The 15526-nt window shown below is 32.8% G+C and overlaps 1 protein-coding gene and 1 long non-coding RNA gene across 9 annotated transcripts in view; one reads left to right on the top strand and one right to left on the bottom strand.

Annotated features, from left to right (window-relative positions):
* The window catches only part of Nbea (neurobeachin), a 702149-nt gene that overhangs the window by 542537 nt on the left and 144086 nt on the right, over positions 1–15526 (bottom strand). The gene's annotated exons all lie outside the window — the stretch shown is intronic.
* The window catches only part of LOC147821705 (uncharacterized), a 48507-nt gene that overhangs the window by 23970 nt on the left and 9011 nt on the right, over positions 1–15526 (top strand). For both annotated transcript variants that reach the window (XR_015446696.1, XR_015446695.1), the window contains one exon: positions 4646–4713. This is a non-coding gene — a long non-coding RNA (uncharacterized LOC147821705). The remainder of the gene's footprint in view (positions 1–4645; positions 4714–15526) is intronic.

Below are 15526 nucleotides of genomic sequence, written 5' to 3'. Positions count from 1 at the left end.
TATAGTATTTAGGTTCCATTAAAATTTATTTGAGTTTTGACTTGATTTTACTTATAACTTCATTCATTTCAATTTTCCATTTAATTTTTTAAAATAACTAATGTAGATAATTCATATTATGTGATCCAAAAGTTTTAGTATCTTTAAGGTACTTTTATTTTCTATAAATATATCATAAAGATACACCCAGCTTGTAAGTCTAATGATTGGGAATGAATATATAAACTAAATTCACTTCAAAGGCAACTCATAGAAGGCATAAACTTGCCATTTGATTTGCTTTGTACTGAAACAAGCAAAATATAGCTAGGCTAGCTTTTAAAATAAACATCTTTTTATCAAGAAGAATATAACTTATGCAAAAATTAAAGACTCCCCCTGAGATCCAACACCCTTCTACTTTAAAAGGACGTGTTTAATCCCTTGAGTAACCCTATATGCAAAATAATTGTCAGAATAAATTCAGAAGTAGATTAAGTTCCAAATAAGATTTAAAGTATCAGTACAAAAGAAAACTCTTTGACATCTTCAGATTTCTTAAGCAGCCTAATTTAGGAATTAAATACACTGAAGAATTTCAAAAGATGATTAAAAGTATATAAAAACATCAAATACTATGGATTCTATGCTATTTTTGTTACTACAAAAATCTTTCTAGATGAATGTTATCTCAGCAGGAATAAAACTGTAAAAGAAATCTACTCAAGTCCACACCCAAGACAATTACTTCCTAGTAACACAATCATAAAATAATCTATCAATAAATTAGAAGTTACTTTCCTTCACAGGTGGAAACCAAATGCTTCCAAATGCAAGTACATTTAGCAGTCATTTTTAGACAAGACATTCCCTAAAGATACAATCTCAATGAAGACTATGAAATTAAATACACACACACATACACATACACACACACGCACACACGCACACTGTCACATTTATCAGGGCAAACAAATAGAGTTTCATGCCAAAAATCAAATAAGGAAAATAAGTCAAATGAGGAAACAAGTGAAATGTAACACAGTAAAATGTAAGGACAGATGTAAGACTCAGCACATGAAATCAATAAGCTTGTCATTGGCCATGAAATTTCTCCACAATAACTTGGCATCTTACTGATGAGGAAGCAGGCTCACTTATCAACTTATAAACTGAATTGTTATCTTGTCGTGGATACTTAGGAGCTTTCTAGTGAGCTCTATTAAATGTTAGGCTATTATACATTTGTATCTTCCTTTCATTTATAATAGATTTTAATTTCATATTTCACCAATGATTTCTAACAAATATGCCAAAAGCCCTCAAAATCTAAAAAATTATTACTTATATGCTCCAATCTGTTATGAAGGAAACAAAATTTTCAAAAGTGCACATATAAAATCACTTCTAAGCTTCATATATGTTGCATATTAGTATATGATACCTAGCAGAATTTATATTTAGAGAACAAAAGAGCCTTTAGACATGATACTTTCATACGCCTACCAAAGATGTTCAACATTTACTAAAAATACTTAAATGCTAAAAAGAAAACAAACCCTCTCAATGCCTAATAGTTCTGCAGTTTAACCTCAATGCACATAACATCTCTCATAATGGACTAAATGTTCTAGCCCAGTGATGCAGAACCTTTTACAATTTTCAATGATAACAAACATTCAGTTGCAGAATGCATGCCACCACACTCTATCCCCTTTATGAAAATTTCTTGGCCATGTTACAAATGGCAGTCATCACTATTACAACCATGGACACATAAATACTTTAGAGATTTAATTATCTAATTTCCTAACATCTAAAAAGAACCTACAAAGTTCAAAATTAGAAAGTATAAAGTACAAACAGGTTATATTTACACATAGGTGATTTTAGCTTTTTATGCGTACTTTAATGCTCTTCAGGATCAAAACATACCCCAGTAGCAAGGCCAAATGGCCAGTGTTTTAACCTTACACTGGCTCTTTCAGCCAAGCCTCGGTCCATTTAACAGAAGCAAGATTAATAACATATCCTAAAAGTGCTGCAGTTAGCAAATGCAAGAAATTAAACAGCAAAACATCAGACTACATAACTTAAAAATTTGATAATTAGGTTTTACATGTGCAAATATTTTTCTATTGTTTTTACAATTAATTTTACTTTAAATGATCATGTAAAATTTATTATATTTAAAAATTTGGTGTGCAGTTCTAAAAATGTTAACAGATATATAGATTTAATCACTATCACAATCAAAATATAAACCAGTTCCATCATATCAAAAAAGCCTCACTTGTGCCTTTCAGCTTTATAGTCACACCCTTTCAACACTCATAACCTCCAGTAATTATTATCTCCTTTCTATCTCTATAGTTTTGAATTTTCAAGAATGACATATAGATGGAATCAGTTTGTAACCTTCTGAGACTTCTTTCTTGACATCAATGTACTACCTTTGAAATTCATTCAAATAGATATATACATATATAGAATTAATTCGTTTTAATTGATGAATAGTATGCCATTGTATCAACAGACGTGCCAGTTTGGGTATCAGTTCATCTTCAAAGGCATTTGGGTTACTGCATAGCAATTATGAAAAGGGATACTATAAACACTCACATCCAACTTTGTTTGTGAATATTTTCATTCTTTCTCATAAATAAATACACAGATGCTAAATAAACTTTAGAAGCCAAATTATATAAATATATGTCTAAATTTATAATGACCTACTATATTCGAGACTGGCTATACCATTTGGCAATTATACTAGTACAGTAGTACCTTGGTTCACAAAATTTAATTTGTTCCACAATTTTGGAAAAGATAGCCATGTTTGTGTTTGTGTGAGAAAGATGATGGACATCATGTTTGTCATCAGATGCAGAGTTTGCAAACAAAAAGAAAATTCTGCCAATTGCTTCTGTTTGAAAACCAAATTGTTTGCAAACAAGTAAGTGTTCATGAACCAAGGCACCACTCTACTGTGTTTCAATTACTCTGAACACTTACAAGCATTTAGCACTACAAATATTTCTTATTTTGAACATTATGGTAGGTGTACAGTGTTACAGTGGTTTTAATTTATATGTCTCTATTGACTAGTGATGTTGGACATATTTTTATGAACTATCTTGACATTCTTATATTCTCTTTGGTGAAGTGTCTAAGTTTTTTGCTTATGTTTAAAAACTACTGAAGGTTGAAAGTCTTTTACATAATCTTGATATAAAATCCTTCTCAAATAAGAGATCTGGCATTCTCTTTCCCCAGTCTGTAGTATATCTTTTCACTGCATCTTTTGCAGAGCAAAATTTTTAACTTTGATGAAGTAATAACAAATTTATCAATTTTTTTTCTTTTCTGAATCATACTTTTGGTACCATACTTTTGGTACCTAAGAAGGCTTTGCCTAATATAGATTACAAAGGTTTCCTCCTGTTTCTTTTAAAAGTTTTATAGTTTCGTGTTACATTTAAACTTAATTTTCTGAGCTAATTTTTTAGTATGTGATTTAGGTCAAGGCTCATGTTTTAGCTTATGGCTATTCTTCCTCTGCTGAATTACTTTGGCACCCTTTACTAAAAAGCAATCATTCATAAATGTGTAGGACTACATTTGGATTCTATTTTGTTTCAATGATATATGTATTACTTTATTAATATCACACATTTTATTATTTTAGTTTTATAGTAAGTTTTAAAGCCAGATAAGTACAATTCCCAACTATTTTTTTCAAATCATTTTAGCTATCCTAGTTACACTGTCCTCCCATATAAATTTTGGATTTATCTTTTCCTTATCAATGCATATCCAGAGATTTTGACTAATATTGTGCTAAATCTATTTATCCATTTAATGTCACCAATACTGTGTTGAATCTTCCTATCCAGGAACATGGCATGTCTCCATTTGTGTAGATATTTGCTTTATTTCTTCAGAAATTTGTGGTTTGGGGGACAAAGATCCTGTACATATTTTGTGGAATTTGTAACCATATACTTAAATACTTTGAAACTACCACTAAAGGGATTTTTAAAATTGCTTTCTTATTGCACTTGTTAAAAGAAGTATGATTTTTTCTTAGTACCTTGTATCTTGTGAACTTGCTAAACATGTTAATATTAGAACTTTGTGTGTATCAATTCCTCGAGAATTTATATGTAGAAAATCATTTTGCGTATGAAAATTGACAGCTGTATTCTTTCTTTCCAATCTCTATAACTTGTCTGGCCTTTTCTTACTTTACCAGACTGACTAAAACCCATTATGTGAATTAGATACACAGCAGTATAACACAGGAAGGAGTTAAAAAATTATAGAATTACTTTCTCAAATTTTTCCCTTTCCATGACCTCCCTGATATGTTGTGGATCTGAGACTTTTTGTCTCACTCTACTATGTACTTCTATAACTGCCCACATCCAAAACTACAAATAGGAAGATACAGTAAAGCTCAAGTGTTTGTCTCACCCTCTTGGAGCACTAGTTCCACTAATAAAACTGAAATCTAGTGTGAGAAGACTGCATGGGCACTAGGACATAAGAAGACAAAGTGAAAAAAGAAAAAAATTAACAAGAAATTTTGCTCTAGAACTAGAAGGGTTGTTTCTCTTGGAGCACTTGATCTCTCACTATATCTTGTATTCAATTCATTTTCCAGGACATTTAGTTTACCCTGGGGGATACCAGAGAAGCACAAAATATAATGAACTCACCACCAGATTAAAGGTACTACAAATTCTGCTCTTCTTCCCCTGTTAATATTTACATACTTTACAGAGCTTTCAAATACCTGCTTGATGATTTTGTCCATAGTGGTTTTTTTGGTACTGAGAGGGAGAAGAATGGTAGGGTACTCTCGCTCCATCTTACTCATAACTGGAACTGAAATTTTAAATTCTTACAAAATTAAATGAAGTTACAAACTAAGATAACCCAATATTTATCCACACACCCCCAAAAATCTGAGTCCTTAACATTTTATCTCAGCATGCTAATGGGATGTTATTCAATGTGGCCTGATACTGGCAGAAGGCAGGGGATACACATCACCATGAAGAGGCAGCTTTAATACTATATGCCACAACACCCCCAATAGTCTTTAAATCTTCTTACAACAAAGAACTAACCCACTAACTGTACTAGCTAAGAAACCACATGTGCCAGAAACAATGGTAGATATTAACAATTCCAATGTCACATTCCTTCTTCTTGATTATACAGAGGACTACATTTCTCAGCTTCCTTAGTTATTCATGTGACTAAATCAACAAAATAAGATTAGAAGACTTGTGAGCTACAGCAGTGAAAAGTCCATACATAATTCTCTAGTCTCTCTTTTTCCCTCCTACAATGAATACTGGCTACTCTCAAATATCAGGATGACTTCCCAAACCGTAGATCCCTGAATGAACTACATTTGTTCATGTGAACAATAAATATATAAATCTTAATTGTGTAAGGTCACCAAATTTCAGAGTTGATTTGATATTACATATCCTATCCTATTAAAATTAAGAGTTTAAAAATTGTACACTACTATGTATTTTAGAGTTTTTAAATAATATCTCATTCTTACTCATTTTTCGTATCATATATTCCAGGAGACTTGACCCAGAATACACTAAGAACATCAAATCCTTGTAAGCTCTTATACAGAACAACACCTGCATATTCCTAAGTAGAAACTATCCACATTAACCCCCAGACAAATCCACACACTTACTCTCAGATGGCTATGATTGATAGTGAGAATGAATCTATTACAATAACTCAGTACATATAAAATTTAAACTATACTATAATACCATAGCATTATACTATAATAGTACAACAGCCATAAATTTTCCATGGAATGAGAAAACTGAAAGGGCTTTTCCTAAACAAGATATGCCCTATATTGAGTTTTCTAGAATATATTAAACCTGTTACCATCTTCTGCACTGAGAAAGAAGCAATTAATTAGGGTATACCAACACAGATTTACAAGAATGAACATTGAATTGTCTATTATATATCTATACTACAATTTATACATAGCTCATTTGACTCTGTAATTGCACTCAATAGCTATGGCTGCAATAATGAGGTACAATCGCAAAATCCATCCTATAGACCAAAATACTGCACCTTTCTAACACTGGGCAAATATAAAAGCTTACTCATCTCTGGACTGCGATATACTTACTCAGTGCCACATATAAACCACCTTATCCCAGCTATAATAAAACCTTGACCAACTGATAAAAATTCAAATAGTTTCAAAATTTTTATTTCATCTTTATGCCAACAGGTTAAACTCTACAAGATTCCCTGGCTATACTGTCTGTTCTTATATTGCTTCCTGTATATTCTAACAAGTACCTGGAGTAATACTCTTTCAAGAGTATATATCCATATTTCATATAATGTCTACTTCCTAGCTGTAATATTAATGGGTATCACAGCTTCTTTTAAGGCTTTAAAGTTGTACTTGATTTTACAGAACCACAGAAATATGAAATTTTTGCCTCTATTGGAATAAAACTCTAACTTTTATTTCATTTTTATAGCATATCATTTACAATTTCCTCAGCTGTAACTGTTACAAAATTCATTGTAGATGAAAGATCATGAACATTTTAATTGTGACTAATGCTTTGGGCAAAGCAGCAGTCATATCCCCATCCAAATACACATTTTTAAAAATACATAATATTTAATATCACCATGTATGTTTTGGTATATATATGCATGTAAGCATAATGTTTAAATCTGGTTATACTTACCTATCTGCTCAAACATTTATCATTTCCCTATGGTAAAAACATTTCAAATTCTCCAGGCTTTTTTGGAGTGTATAGTATATCACTGAAACCTATACAACAGCACACCAGAATATTACACCCTTATAGCACTGTAACTTAGTCTCTATTGATTTTATGCTGATTGGTCTTCTTTAACAGCAGAATCTGAAATTCCCTTATATAAAATTGCGAACTTTGGAGGAAATATTTTTTAAATAAATAAAATAATCTTAAAAACAAGATCCACCTTTTGTACTCTATGAAATGTTGTTTGGTAATATAAAAAATTTTCATCCTTACTTTGTACATGAGTTGGCAGGAGAAAAAAGGAAAATCTGATGCAAATCACAGGTATACTCTATAAAAGTTTTCTTGAATATTTCAAGTATGTTGTCATTCCTGACATGCACAATATAGATAATGTAGATAAGCATGTTAAACAGGAAGCTTGGGCCGGGGATTTAGCTCAGTGGTTCCGCCGCCTGCCTCAAAAGCGCAAGGTCCCGAGTTCGATCCCCAGTACCAAAAAAAAAGAAAAAAAAGGAAGCTTACCTATCTTCTTGATAACCAAGTCATAAATATTTGGATTATTTCCATAAATAAATGTTCAAAAATAATGTTATGTTCTCAAGATGCTTATATCTATCAATCCAAAAAGATCCTCATAGAAATATTTAATAACCAGATTTAGATTAACCTTACCCATTAATAAAGACAAATTTTAAAAGAAGTATCAAAAATGGATTGAATTCAATATATCACAAATATGGAAAATACCAAAATAAAACTCAAACATAATAATATCTAAGATTTGCACAGAATTTAGATTCTAGTAGACACATGTCTGTAACTCTCATGAGATAGACAAGCTACCAGAAAAACAAGATTACTGCTATTTTCAAATGAACTATTAAGGTGTAGGCACCTAAGACCTTCCTCTGTGTCCCCAGCAGCAATCTACATGCAAGGCACTTTTGCATGTATAGTTCAATGTTTTAAATCATAAACGAGTTGTATCAAGGAAGCATTTTGTTGTTCTGAAAATTGCATACCAAAACAAGCACCTGTACCAGTAATTTAAGGTACACTCAAATCTACTTGAATTTGCTAATGAAAGATCTGCAGTGCAACTGATGCAATCAGAAATTTATCACTCTAGCCCTGTGGCATGTTCTAACTCTTCCTGAATGAAAAATACTATAAAATAACCATAAATTAAGTGAAACTGAGTATGTATGGTGCCCCCAATCCATGGACGAATTCAAACTTTAGGAAACATTGTAGACATTTAATAATGATTTAACCATCTTTTTAGAGAAAATGTAACAAAAATGATGGGCTTTCTATTATTTCTATGTGGTTTAACTGAACAACTTTAGGCAGCAAACAAGGAATCTGTGTACTCTCTTAGGAAAACGATAATCAGATATGCATTCTACATAGGACAGATTATACATACTTCTTATTTAACAAAAAACCCCAACAAAACACTAAACTGCAGTCGACCAAAATTAAGACTTGCCTTCTCTTCACTGGTTTTAAATGAGATAGTTTATCTCATTTATATCAGTTTATAAATTCTGATTTTGTTTTTAATGAACCTTTTAGTGTATTTTAGTAGTTAAGTATAAAATTGGATTATACGGCCTGTCATTGTTCTTTATTATCTCTACTTCCATTTCTTTTTTCTGTGTATATTCTACATGTAATACATATATATTTTTTTAATTCAACTGGTAGTTACCTGAGACAAAAAAGCATTCATTTTTTTTGTTTCACAGAGTTGATTTTATATCCAAATTACCTACAAAACAGCAAAATGCCCTTTCCTATTAAAAGATGACAAATTAATTAAATTTCAAGATATGCTGTAAACTTTTATCATTCCCCTACAGTTCAGGCAGACTATTTAATGTATTTTATTTTTCACCCCTTACAAATTAATTTGCACATTAATTTCAATAAAATTCCATTTTATTCTAGTTAAACCTCATTGAACAAATTAGTTTCTTTTTTCTTCTAATACTCATAGTATATAGATATGAAATGCATTTTCATGACCCCATTTCACTTTTATGATGGTGGCTTCATTACCAATTTAGTAAATCTTTTAAAGTCAGACAAATTAGAATACTAAGTGCCAGTGGTAAAGTTTCTAGATAAAAAACATAAAGGAAATATAACTGAATAAGATATAGCTTAGTAAAAATTTTTACTTGATTTTCAAAATTGAATTATTAATTATACTCGACAAGTACAAACAATTTCTGTAAGAGAGACAACTATTTTAAACAGGAACTGATTATACTTCTTTTGTCAAAGCAATCACATGCCAATTTTAAATCAGCTGGGTTAACAGCAAGTAGTAAAATTTTAACATGAATGCACAACAGGTGATTTTTCATGGATTAAAAATCAGAAAATATGGTTAGTCACTGGATTTTTATGACACTTCCAAGTAAACAAGGATATTTGACCAAGGTGGTATGACACTGAAATATTTAAATTTCCCAGATAATTTTCTTGTTTTACATGTGTCAGTAGTGATAATCAGGAGTTTAAATTATAATATTTAATTATTAGAAGGGCTGATTATATAAAAACTATATACACTTCAAGTTAATTAGAACAATAACTTTATTAGCCAGTTTTACAAAAAAACATGATTTAAGTTTATTAAATTAACTTTCATATCATATATTTTAAATTATAATTGGACATTTATCATGATAGGACCTTGTACATGATTAGTTTCTCTAAATTTTTATATTTTATATTCCATGAGTATATTAAACAACTTGTAGTCATACTTAGCTATTCTCTAAACTTTTTATTCCATCAATCTACAAAATAACTTGGATTCATAAGTAAAAAAAAAGAATTTTCTTTTTTTTAACTTTTACTAGTACATGTTTGCAGTACATAATGATTACATTCACTGTAGAGAATTGGTACATGTACATAAGACATTTCAATTACTTTTTATTTCTTTCTTCCAGCCTCTTTTACTTTTCTAGCATCAGATTCATTTATTTATCTTATAAAAACTTCTGAAGTTAATTATCATATATACAGATTAAAAACCAGACTAATAAGCCAAAGAACATATAAAACATGTAAGACCACTGTGCTAACTTAAGGTATACTTTTACATAGACACACTGTCCAGGCTTTTTTTCTATCTCTTTTTCCTATTATCTGTCTTTTATTTCATACATATGGGGTTTTTCATACAAGAGAAACCATACGATATTTAAGCTTGTGTGTCTGAGATACTTCATTTAGCATTATGTTGTCAAGGTGTTCCCATTTTTCTACAGATGACTCAAGTTTATCCTTTACTATGGCACAGTAATACTGTATTGTGTATAAATACCACATTGTCTTTATCCATTCATCTGCTAATAGACATATAGGCTGTTTCCAAGATTTAGTTTTTAGGAATTGCTCTCCTATAAACATGTGTGTGTTGTATGTGTCTTTAACTCTTTTGGGAAAATACCTGCAAGGGGAATAGGTGGGTCAAATGGAATTTCTATTTTTAGTATTTACAGGAGTATCCATGGTGATTTCCCATAGTGGTTGTACCAGTTTATGTTCCACAAAAAATGAAGAAGGGTCCTTTCTCCTGACAGCCTTGTCAGTATTTGTTATCGGTTGATTTCTCAATGAGTAAGATGGAATCTCAGTGTTGTTTTAATTTGCATTTCTCAAATGGTAGCAATAGGGAAATTTTTTTCATATATTTATTGGATATATATATATATATATATATATATATATATATATATATATGAAGTGTCTATTCATTTCAGATGCCATTTTTTGATTGGGTCCCTAAATTTAGGCACTCTAATTTTTTCCACTCTTTATATGTTGTAGATATTAGTCTTTTCTCCGAGGAATAGTTAGCAAAATTTTTCCCATTCTGTAGGTGGTCTCTTCACTCTGTTGATTATTTCCATTGCTGTACAGAAGCTTTTTAATTTGATGTGATCCCATTTGTTGATTCTCGGTGTTATTTCTTGTGCAACTGGGTTTTTGTTCAGAAAGTCTTTGCCTATGCTATATCTATGTCTTCAAGAGTTTTACCTATTTTGTCTTTCTGCATCTTGTTTTTGTTCTAATGCTGAGATCTTTGATCCATTTTGATTTTAAGGTTAGTGCAGTGAGAAATGCAGTTCTAGGTTCAACTTTCAGCATGTGAATAGCCAATTTTCCCAGCACTATTTGTTAAAGGAGCTATCTTTTCTCCAGCAAAGGGATTTGGCCTGCCCCTTTTTCAAACATCATGTAACTAAATGTGCTTGGAGATTGTCTGTATGGTTTATTCTGTTCCTTGATACACAAGTCTATATTTTGCCAAAAGCATGCTGTTTTTAATCACAGTAGCACTATAGTATAAGTTGAAGTCCAGGATTGCAATTGTCTCTTCCTTGCCCTATTCTAAATCTCTTCTGGTTCCATATGAATTTTAGGATTGCTTTTGCCAGTTCTATAAGAAATTTTACTAGACATTTTTACTGGATTGCATTAAATCTACACAACAGTTTTGGAAATACGGCCATTTTAACTTGGTTAAAGTTAAATTGGTTCTGCCATTTCAGGAACAGGAAATATCTATTTTCTGATAGCCTCTTAAACCTCTTTTTTCAGAGAACTGTAATTTTTATTGCACAAGTCTTTCACTTCCTTGATTAGATTAATTCCTAACTATTCCTTTTTTCGTGATGCTATTGTGAAAGGTATCTGTTTCCCTAATTTCTTTCTCAGTGAGTTTGTTATTGGCACTTAGAAATACAACTGATTTGAGGAACAAGCTTCAGCCAGAGGCCCACCATTCCATCCATAAAGGCGCGCAGATCCCAGGGAGCAGATGTGTGGCCCAGACCAGTGCGGTTGCAGGGACATCCCAACCAGGGGTCTGCCCTGACACCAGAGGCTCCTGTACACCCACCCAGGCCAAAGTCACACCCAGAAAAGACCTGCACAGGCCAACAAGCTTCAGCCAGATGCCCGCCATTCCATCAGCCAGGGCCAAGGACCCACCTGGAAAAGAGCTACACAGGCACACAAACAATAGCCAGAGACTTGCCCCAATACCATTGACAAGTGCATGGAGACGTGCACAGACAACAGGAACTGGGGTACAGCTAGAGGCATAGCTAGATACCACCCCAAGAGTACTCAGGCCCAGCCAGAAGCCCACCCAGACAACAGGGTCAGCTCAGGGATCCATAAAGCCACCACTCTGAACTCAGGAATTGGTGTACTGGTGGACCAGCAGAGTAAAGGCTGCTCAGTAACTTTCTGAGAACTGAAGACCACTGAGGGAGAAAAAATTCACCTCAACAGAGGCACAGCAGGCTGCATCTGTTGAAATGAGAAGACAAGTAAATAATTCTCGAAACCAGACTTCAGGATCACCTATGGCAACCCCAAAGGGCAATGAGATGGAACAATCTGATACCCAAACACGTGGCCTCCCTGAACTGGCAACAAAAGAGGACCTGGAAAAAATGAAATCGGAAATAATTTCTCAGATAACAGCAGAGATTGTGTCCATAGTATAAGACATGATTACTAAATCTACAGCAGACACAGATGAAAAAATAGAGGAGCTGAGGAATATAATGTAATCCCAATAGGAAACGAATGGAACCCATAAAACACATGGAAACAGATATCCAGGAGATTAAAAACTACACTGAATGTTAACATAGCAGAATGAGCAAATGAGAGGACAGAATTTCAGATATAGAGGATAGGATGGTAATTAGTGACCAGGAAAACAAAAATTTCTTTAAAATAGGGACCATGAGAAATCAATCCAGCAGCTGGAGATGGTGCAAAGAAGAATAACATCACATTGACTGGAGTCAATGAAGAAATAGGAGAGTGTGCAGATGTCATAAAAATCTGCTCACAGAAGTAATGGCAGAAAAGTTACCAAATACTGGAAAAGAACTTGACATACAGGTAAGTGAGGGATATAGGGCTCCAACTAGCCATACTGAAAAAAATCTACACCTAAACATATACTACGCAAGATTCTAGAAATCCAAGAACAAAATTCTACAAGCACTTAGAGAAAAGAAACAAATCACATACAAAGGAAAGCCCACCAAAATCACATCAGACTTCACAATGCAAACCCTCAAGGCAAGAGTGTGGTGGGACGTATTTCAAGACATAAAGGAAAAAAACACCCAGCACACACTGATGGACCCTGCAAAAATATCTTTCAAAACTGATAGAGAAATAAGATACTTTCATGACAAAAAGCACCTTAGGGACTTCATGAATACCACACAGGCACTCCAAAACATTTTAAACAATATCCTAGGAAAAGACAATGAAGATCACAACCCCAGGAAGCAATGCAGAATGAATCCATCAGACACAAAAAGAAATTAAAAGCAAATGGGGAGAATCCAACAAAAATAAAAGGCATGAAAAGGATAAGTCAATACATATCATTTATAACCATCAATGTTAATGGTCTTAATTCACCAATCAAAAGAAATAGACTGGCAGAATGGGTCAAGAAGCAAAATCCAACAATATGCTGAATGCAAAAAAACACACTTAATTCAAAGAGAAATACATAGACTAAAAGCTAAAGGATGGAAAACAATTTTCCATGTGAAAGGAATCTGAAAAATGCAGGAGTAGCTATCCTCTTTGTAGGTCAAGTGCATTTCAAACCAACACTGATTAAGAGAGACAAAGAAGGACACTACATCATGGTAAAAGGAACAATTCAAGAGGAAGAAATGACAATCATTAATATATATGCACCAAACAGTAGTGCACCCAATTATATAAAACAAATACTAACAGACATAAAAAATCATATAAGCACTAATACAATACTAGTGGGGGACCTCAATAGCCCACCGTCACAAATAGCTAGAACAACTAGACAAAAAATAAAAAACAAAATACTAGAACTCAATAAAACTCTTAAACAAATGAACTTAACAGATGTTTACAGAGTATTCCACCCCACAAAATCAGAATACACATTCTTTTCAGCTGCACATGGGTCGTCCTCTAAAATAGACCAAATACTTACTCATAGAATGTGTTGAATTAAGTGCAAAGGTATTGAAGTTATCCCCTTTATATTATCAGACCATAGTGTGATCAAATTGGAGATCAATAGCAAAAGAAAATGGAAGAATTTCATGAACACATGGAAACTGAACAACACACTTCTGAATAACCAATGGGTCACAGAGGAAATTAAAGAAGAAATCAGACAGTTCCAACAATTAAATGACAATGACAATACAACATATCGGAATCTATGGGACACAATGAAAGCAGTCTTACGAGGGAAATTCATAGCAGTGAATACTCACATTAGGAAAACAGAGTGAGCTCAATTACACACCTTGATGCTGAACCTCAAGCTTCTAGAAAATGAAGAGCAGGACAAACCCAAAGATCATACAAGGGAGAAAATTACAAATATCCAAGCAGAAATCAATTCAATGGAGACTAAGAGAAGGATACAAAAAATCAATGAAGCCAAAGATTGGTTCTTCGAAAGAATCAACAATAGTGACAAACCCTTAACCAACCTTATCAGAAAAAGGAAAGAAAAGACCCAAATCAATGCAATTAGGAATGAAAAGGGTGAAATTACAAGGACCCAGAAGAAATTCAGAGGATCATCAGTGCCTACTTCAAGAACCTATAGGCCAGATTCCTAGATACGTGTGAATTACCAAAGGTGAACGAAGATGACCCAAAAATTTTGAATGACCCAATATCAATCAATGAAATTGAAAATGTAATTAAAAAACTTACCACCTAAGAAAAGTCGAGGTCCTAATGGCTTCACTACTGAATTTTATAAGACATTTAGAGAGGAAGTACTGCCACCACTGTTTAAACTCTTTAAAGAAACTGAAAGGGAAGCAACATTCCTGAATTCATTCCTGAAAGCAAGCATCACCTTGATCCCCAAAGCAGAAAAAGACCAAACTGAAAAAGAGAACTATAGGTCAATCTCACTTATGAACATACATGCAAAAATCCTTAATAAGATACTGGCAAATAGAATGCAGAAGGTCATCATGAAGATCATATACTCTGACCAAGTGGGATTCATCCTAGGGATGCAGGGATGGTTCAACATGCACAAATCAATCAATGTAATACACTATATTAATAGAGCCAAAGAGAAAAAAAATGATCATTTCAACAGACACAGAAAAAACATTTGACAAAATCCAACATGCATTTATGATAAAAACTCCAAAAAAAATTGGAAGAGACAGTCTCTACCTCAATCTGATAAAAGCCATCTATGAAAAACCAACAGCCAACACCACACTAAATGGTCAAAAACTGAAACCCTTCACACTAAAATCAGGAACAAGACAAGGATGTCCACCATCACCACTCCTGCTCAATATAGTTTTGGAAAAATTAGCCACGGCAATTAGACAAGAGAAAGAAATAAAAAGAATAAAGATAGGAAATGAAGAAGTTGAATTGTCATTATTTGCAGATGACATGATACTCTATATAGAAGACCCCAAGAACTCCACCAAAAGTCTTCTAGACTTAATAACCAAATTCAATAAAGTAGCTAGATATAAGGTCAACACATAAAAATTAATAGCTCTTCTGTATACAAAAAAACAGACTCACTGAGAGAGAAATGGGGCAATTGATTCCCTTCACAATAGCATCCAAAACACTGAAATACCAAGGAATCAACCTAACAAAAGAAATCAAAG

Source organism: Heterocephalus glaber, unplaced genomic scaffold, assembly GCF_053883595.1.
Source record: "Heterocephalus glaber isolate CG9 unplaced genomic scaffold, H.glaber_assembly_v1.0 deba00001720, whole genome shotgun sequence".
NCBI lineage: Eukaryota > Metazoa > Chordata > Mammalia > Rodentia > Bathyergidae > Heterocephalus > Heterocephalus glaber.
The sequence above is the reverse complement of the archived record's forward strand: the minus strand, read 5'-3'. Positions and strand labels throughout refer to the sequence as shown.